Genomic DNA, 7,917 nt, shown 5'->3' on the forward strand with positions numbered 1-7,917 from the left:
TATGACTATGCTGGGTGAAGATGCCAGAGGCAGCAGATGCCTTATTGACTTTGAGGGTGATACAAACTTGGGAGTTAAATAACCAAATGGTTGTTCAACATTTGAAAGGATTTTGGTAGGTTGGCAGGATTACCTAAAATGAACAAGATCCCATGGTATATGTATATATTTAATGTTACTGACAGGCCTGTGTGAGAGTCAATGACTTTTCTGGCTGGAGTGATAGGAAGTAAGATGTCTTTGCAGTTAAGAGGAAACCTGACATGACACTAAAGGGACCTTTCATCATTTGATACTTTCCCATCAGTGAGTTGTTGAGTGAGGCTCTGCATATGCTCTGGCTTTCCATATGCCCAGCCTCAGGAATTCTTGATAGCTTGTCTTATAAGGATGATGGACTTTTGTTCATTGAATCCTCTGTGGTTGTAATCATGTCTTCCACTTAGCAGGCCCTCAACTGTAAATGTTGAGTTATGGATGGACAAGTACTCTGCATTTGCCTTCTGCTAAGAATACCCTTTGTCTCAAATTAATTTCTTCTTCTGTCTAAGGTTCTAGAATTGAACTCAGGACCTTGTGATGCGAGGAAAACATTTTACTACTGAGAAACATCACCAGAACCTTTAAATGACTAGTTTACAGGACTAAACTCAGGAATCAGCAGCATTTAGGGCACTTTTTCTAGCAGGTGCTACTACACTGGGTATTGGTTGGCTTGCTGTAGTGTAGCCAATATTTGCTATGTAACCAAGGATGGTTTCAAACTTCTGATTCTCTTGCCTCCACTTCAAAGAGCTAGGAATACAAGAATGCTATCATGCCTACTAATGGGATGCTAGGGATTGTGCTCAAGGCTTATGTGAGTGCCAGGCAACAGAACTACACCCCACACAGTGTTTTTAATTATAGTTATACCATAAAGATTAAGCATATGCCCTCATCAGATAGGAAGCTTGACAAAACAAGACTAGGTTTGATTGATCTCTGACCCATCAATGCACCCTGAATCCTTAATGCTCAATGTGGGTCCATGGAACTATGGGTAAGAAGGGCTAGCCTGTGACTTCTTAATTTCCAATGAAGCTCAGTTGTCTGAGAATTAGAAATGGAACAAACAGCAAGGACCTTGAGCATAGTGTCTGAGAATACTGTGGGTGGATTCAAGAAATCCCATGGTTTTGTACTTGGGACAGAGTTTGGAAGGGGACAAATAAAACTGGAGCTGAGATGTTGGCCTGGTTCACGTGCAGTTCACGAGTTCAGGAGGCAGGACTTAAAGCTGAGACTCTTGGCTGAGAATTGTGCCAACAGGATGAGTAATGAGAGAGGAAGAGGCTGGCTGTGACCCTCATGAGGAGTTTGGAATACCCCCATCATAAGCATGTAAGGGCTTAGAACCAAAGGTTAAACTAGGTAAATTCTAACTCATCTTCAAATCAACTCCTTATGATTGTCATTCTCTAGTAGGCTAGCCTGGGCTCACTCATGAAATTAACTCAGGGTTCCAAGAGCTATAAGTGGATTTGATGTCCAAGTTCAGATCATACTTTGAGTTTGGAGATAGAATGAGGTCTTCTGACACTAAAGCCATTCCATTGGGCCTGTGTTGCAGCCTTGTATGAGACGTGGGGGGTGGAGTTGAAGATTATGGCAAGGCCCTGGATCTGGGAGAAAGTTAGAGTGGAATAGCAGTAAAGTTGAGCTGTAAGCCAGGGTGCTAGAGAAGTGACATCTTAGCTGTTGAATATGTCATTAGGAAACTTATCAGGAGATAGGAGTAGGCACACATTAAAGAATCATTCAAAGGCAAGTGACAGAAATCAACCTCAAACAGGATTAAGCCAAAGAGGCAATGTATTGCTTTCCAATGTTCTAGAAAAGGTAGATTCAATAAGCAGAACAGAGGTAGTGCCACAGCTGGGTTTAACAACAATCAGAACTGAGATTTTAATACCAAGAACTACCTCTCTCCTTCCCTCCCTCCTCCCCCTCTTTCCTCTGGTATTGCTCCCCCACCCCATTCCTCACCTCTTGGACATATTTGTTTCATTCACTGTTTCCATGATAACTGCTTCGTTCACGTGCAGACCATGTGGCGTTGTGAGTTTTATTTCCTACAGCTTTAAGCACTAAAGAGGATGGTTCCTTGAGTCACTATTTAGTTTATAATCTCTGAGGAAGAGGCCTGCTGCTTAGAGGCATCAGGATTCTTACTCCTTGATCACCACATGCCATAAGGCCAGGGAGAGAAGAGCACATAGAGCAGTGAAGAAGACACTCAGATTTATTCTCCATATATGAGAAGTCAAACTCTAGTTGGGACGGCCATGGCAGAAAATGGGAGAAACCACAATCGGGATAGCCAGGGAGGGAGGATGGGAGACAGCTAGCTGACTCACACTGCTGGAAAACCCAGGTGTGAAATGGTGCCAGGCCAGCTTAATCCAGTGGCTCTAGAATATTTTTGAAGGTTCCTCCCCACCCTGTCTTTGTCTTCAGACGACTTCTTTATGAAACCGAGACCAGGCAGCTTCTAGCTATCTAAGCATGTAGAAAAACTGAGAGGAAGAAGAAATCTTTTAGAAGGTTTTTCATAATTACCAAAAGGCTTTATTCACCAATTCTTTCAGAGAATCTCACTCCATGTTTCCATGGCCTGAAATGGGTCACGTGTCCCTTTTCAAACAAATAGGTGGCCAGGAGACTCTACGTGCCAGATGGATTTAGTTCTTCCCACAGGTGAGTCTATGGCCAGGAGACTGGAATCACTGTTTTGGAACTAATTAGATATCTAAATTGTTGGAGTGCTAGCCTATGGGAGAAACTTAATTGTCAGCTTATGCTGTGTAACAAAACACCTAAAATTCTGGGGTCAAATGATCATTTTTTGACTTAGAATTTTTTGGGTTAATGGTGTGGTCTGTGTTCCACAAACGTTTCTTATGTTTAACTTGGACCTCCCCTGTATCGATGGGCAGTAGGTGAATTGGTAGGAGCTGAATGGTTCATAATGGTCCATGCTGAGGGGCTTGGGTAGCTAAGATCATCTCCTTATGATTGTCATTCTCTAGTAGGCTAGCCTGGGCTCACTCATGAAATTAACTCAGGGTTCCAAGAGCTATAAGCAAGGACAGGGCCAGGGCACAAACACTTTTCAAGAACCTTCCCATCCTTCTGTTTCACATTTATCACTGACCCCATGTCAGGGCAAGACCAGCTTCATGTAGGGGTAAGAACTCAAGGGGGTGTGCATGAGAAAACATTCTACCATAGGACAAAAGGGACGGAATGGCCTAGAGAAGGCACAGGGTGGAAGAAGCTGATGGCAGCCTGCAGGGACTAGTGGGGGCAAAGCGGATGGAGCATGTGCATGCAGCACACATTTGGAGGTGAGAGGGCGTAATTTCATGAGACAAGCATACAGAAGGGCACAGGGGCCAGAGGTTCGCATATGTATAGGAAAGAAGAATCCACTTAGCAGGTAAGCAGTGCCAGGCCCGGACTAAACACACAATGGCCATTGTTTCATTTAATCCTTGGATTTGCAGGTGAGGAAACAGACTAGAAGAAATTCATTGGGTTTCCAAGGGAGCTTGACTTGAAGCTCATTGTCTCTGACTTTTAGACTGAAAGAAAGTATTATTTGACTGAAATCATGTGGTGACCAAGATAGAGGAGGAAACTGATGGAGTAAGAATGCCAGTGTCACCGCTGGGTTGGGCAGAATGGGTCAGGAGGGAGAGATGTCTTGCTAGCATGAATTCTGGACTGTGAACAGCCTGTTCTGGCCTGTAGATCTCTCAGAGTAGCCAGACCCAGCCCCAGGAGTCAGTCCTGGGGCTTTGCATCTGCATCCCATCTAGTTTTCCTAACAGTGCCTATGTGGTAGATTATATGTTTATCTATATGTGAAAAACTTCAGTCCAGAGAGTTAAGACCCATGTCTAAAGTTCAGGAGGCAGGACTTAAAGCTGAGACTCTTGGCTGAGAATTGTGCCAACGGGATGAGTAATGAGAGAGGAAGAGGCTGGCTGTGACCCTCATGAGGAGTTTGGAATACCCCCATCATAAGCATGTAAGGGCTTAGAACCAAAGGTTAAACTAGGTAAATTCTAAATCATCTTCAAAAATACTTGGGGATAGATAGAGTTGTATTGCCCATTTTAAAGTTGAAGGAACTGAGAATAGTCAAGTTAAGCTTATTTGATACACACACACACACACACACACACACACACACACACACAGAGTACACACACACACACACACACACACACACACACACACACACACACACACACAGAGTAACAAAGATACAGGCAAAACTGGTAAGGTCTCATCTCAAACAGTGCTTGTTACATGTGGTGCTATCCATCACTGTCCTATAAGGTTCATGAGGGGCACAGATGAAACAGGCCCTCAGTTCTGTGTTGTGGATAGCCCTGGGGCTAATTATATTTGATGTTAATTCTGTTCTACTGTGAGTGGTTGCAAACAAGGACTAAGTCAGCACTCAGGTGATTTCCTGTAAACCTGCTTCCCACCTTAATTTGTAAAATAAAGGAGAGCTGACGATTGGGCAGATAAAAGGGAAGGTGGAGCAGAAGGTAGGGGAGAAAATGGAAGAGGGAGAGGATGCAGAGAAGGAGGAAGAAGAAGAAAAGTGGAGCAGAAGCCTGTGGCCTGGAGAAACTGCAAGTTCTAAGGGGTCTCATAAGCTGTGGAAGATGGCAGTGTAGCTGTAGATCTGCCCAATCTAGGCACACAGTATGTATTCATATTAACTGTGTTGTGTTTTCATTGCTGGGGCATATTTAGGAGGAGATTTACCACAACAGTTCTGTGCAAAATTAATCTTTATGGGGCACAGTGTGAACCCCACTAAGTTGACAGAGTGAGGATTATAAGTTGCTTCTCTCAGGATTGACCCTTTGGGATGCTCCAGCAAGAGGTGAGGGGACTTCCTTAAGGCCTCACAGGGACAAGAGGGTGGAGTTGAGGTATGTTTCTGCCATTAAACATCATGGTGGGAGGAGGTCACATGGTAGCCAGTGATGACCCTGAGAACATACACCCTGGCCACGTATGTCAGATTGTTATCCTTCATCATTTATTATTTCCCCTTTGATCTCCAAACAACAGGGAAATAGGTGAGAAACAGGCACATGTGTGATGCCGAGACCTTTCATTGTTACACAGCAAAGTTAGCTAATACAGTCTTTGCTATCTGAAGTGGGCAGCCCCTATAACAAAATGCTGGTAGAAGTGTGGCAGCAGTTTTGAGATTGGCTGGTAGGTGGTAAAGAAAGTCTCACAGAAGCCTGGCAAATGGATACCTTATGTAATGGCAAAACATTTGGTAGATTGTCACTTGCAATAACCCAGAAGGTAAAAAGACATTGTGCCTGAGGCATTTGTCAAGTTTTATGAAGGGATTCTGAGGCAGGATGTTGAAAGTGGGAACTGGCTGCTACTAATTGCATTTGAAGGCGTTAGGCTTAGGCAGGAACTGGCCAGTTCGCAAGTAGAGCTCCAAGGGACTATAGATGGCTCTGGAACTGTAGAGTGGACAAACAAAATATATTCTCACCACACCAGAGCGACGGTCTTTATGCAGCCTTGTGGATGAGACTGGGGCTTTGCCTGTAAGATTTTTTGGGTTGTTTTGTAGTGATGGCTGACTTAATGCCTTTTTGCTGGCCATTATACATGATGCATCTCCCTGGATCCCTGTAGTAGTCCCAGGATATAGTGGCTGCCATTTCCCATCCAGTGATGGAGAAACAAAGGCTGACAGAGGTTTTGAAACACAATCATGGTCACACACTCTGAGTATACAAGATTCTGAGTTGGGCTATGGCCATAGATCTGACTCCAAAATGTGTACTTCATCCTAGAAAACTTTCCGACCTCCTGTGCAAAGTGCATCCCCTGTCCTCCACTGCCAACGTGTGAGAGTGAGGTAGGGCAGGTGGACAGGCCCTCAAGGATGGACAGGCCATCCTATCCTTGGAAATGGCAAGGGGGAGTTTAGGTTGCTTGACAGCTGGCCTTTATGTGGAGAAATCTATATGGGCCCCATGTAAACAAACAGCCTTATAAAGAGAAGGTGAGGAACAGTCATTTAGGGTCAGCATGACAGAATTGCCTTGGGGTTGGCAGTGGGGATAGAGGGAGGGGAGGAAGGAGAAGAAAGGGAGAAAGGGGGAAGAGGAGGAAGGGGAAGAAGAGGAGGAAGGGGAGGAAGAGGAGGAAGGAGCACTGTCTGAGGAATGCATCCAGATTTTAGAATCTGGCAAAGGTAAGGGGACAGACTCTTCCCTAGAGAGCCATGTCCAGGTTTCAATTTCAACCCACTAGTGGAGTTCTTACTTCCAGAACTTAATATTCATTTGCACATACACATATGACTCTGGTGTGAGTACACACGTTTTTATTGATTTGTGTTTATGGGTCTCTGCAACCATGGGTGTGCATGGAATATACGAGGCATTCCAGGGCAACTCCACTCTTCTATACATTATGTGTGCCTGTGCACATACATGTGTGTACCCAGAATTCACTTGGAGGCTTCAGGGATGAGGTCAGAATTTGTCTGCTCTGTCTACCTGGCCCCTTTCTGATATGGGCTCTGGGCAGAGAGGTAGTACAGGAGCCCCTGACAAGAACCATTCATTTGCTTTTTCTTGCCCAGGGCTAGAGTAAAATGAAGTTTGTTTTCCATTTCCACACCAGGAGAAGGGGCATATTGATTTCTGCTCACTTCTGATTGCTCATGCTACAGGTTTGTTTCTAAATTATTGACACTTGGATCATTCATTTCACTGCATAAACATACTTCACAGGTCACTTTAGTCCCTGTGAGACACAGTCCTGGGTGGACCCCAAGGAAGCCCGTGTTGTAGAGCAGTGTTCCCTGCTCAAAGAACATCCCCCCTACCAAGGGCAAGTTCAGCTCTTTATGCTCTGTTCATTTGCTTACTGTGCTGGTTAGCTTCTGTCAACTCGACACAAACTACAGTTACCTCAGAAGAGAGAAGCTCAGTTGAGAAATTGCTTCTATCAGATTAGCCTGTAGGCAAGTCTATGAGTCACTTTCTTGTTTAATGATTGCTGCGAATGGGTACCAGTCTGGTATAAGCTGTGCTACCTATGAGCATGTGGTCCTGGGTTGTGTAGGAAAACAGGCTGGACAATCCTAAAAAGCAACCCAGTAAGCAGCACTCTTCCATGGCCTCTGTTTCAGTTCCTGCCTTGAGTCAATGTTCTGATTTTTCTCAACAATCCACTATGATGAGGGTATATAAGCAAACAAACAGAAACCCCTCCTCCCTAAGTGTCTTTTGGCTATGGTGTTTTATCACAGCAACAGAAAGCCAACGAGGATACTTACCTGTTGATTTGTTTCTTCCCCCCCCCCCAATGTTTTTTTTTAATTAGGTATTTTCCTCATTTATATTTCCAATGCTATCCCAAAAGTCCCCCATACCCTCCCCCACACTCCCCTACCCACCCACTCCCACTTTTTGACCCTGGTGTTCCCCTGTACTGGGGCATATAAAGTTTGCAAATTCAATGGGCCTCTCTTTCCAGTGATGGCCGACTAGGCCATCTTTTGATACATATGCAGGTAGAGTCAAGAGCTCCGGGGTACTGGTTAGTTCATAATGTTGTTCCTATAGGGTTGCAGATCCCTTTAGCTCCTTGGGTAATTTCTCTAGCTTTTCCATTGGGGGCCCTGTGATCCATCCAATAGCTGACTGTGAGCATCCACTTATGTGTTTGCTAGGCCCCAACATAGTCTCACAAGAGACAGCTATATCAGGGTCCTTTGAGCAAAATCTTGCTGGTATATGCAATGGTGTCAGAGTTTGGAGGCTGATTATGGGATGAATCCCTGGATATGGCAGTCTCTAG

The sequence above is a fragment of the Mus musculus genome, chromosome 11 (assembly GCF_000001635.26).
Source record: "Mus musculus strain C57BL/6J chromosome 11, GRCm38.p6 C57BL/6J".
In the NCBI taxonomy this organism is placed as follows: domain Eukaryota; kingdom Metazoa; phylum Chordata; class Mammalia; order Rodentia; family Muridae; genus Mus; species Mus musculus.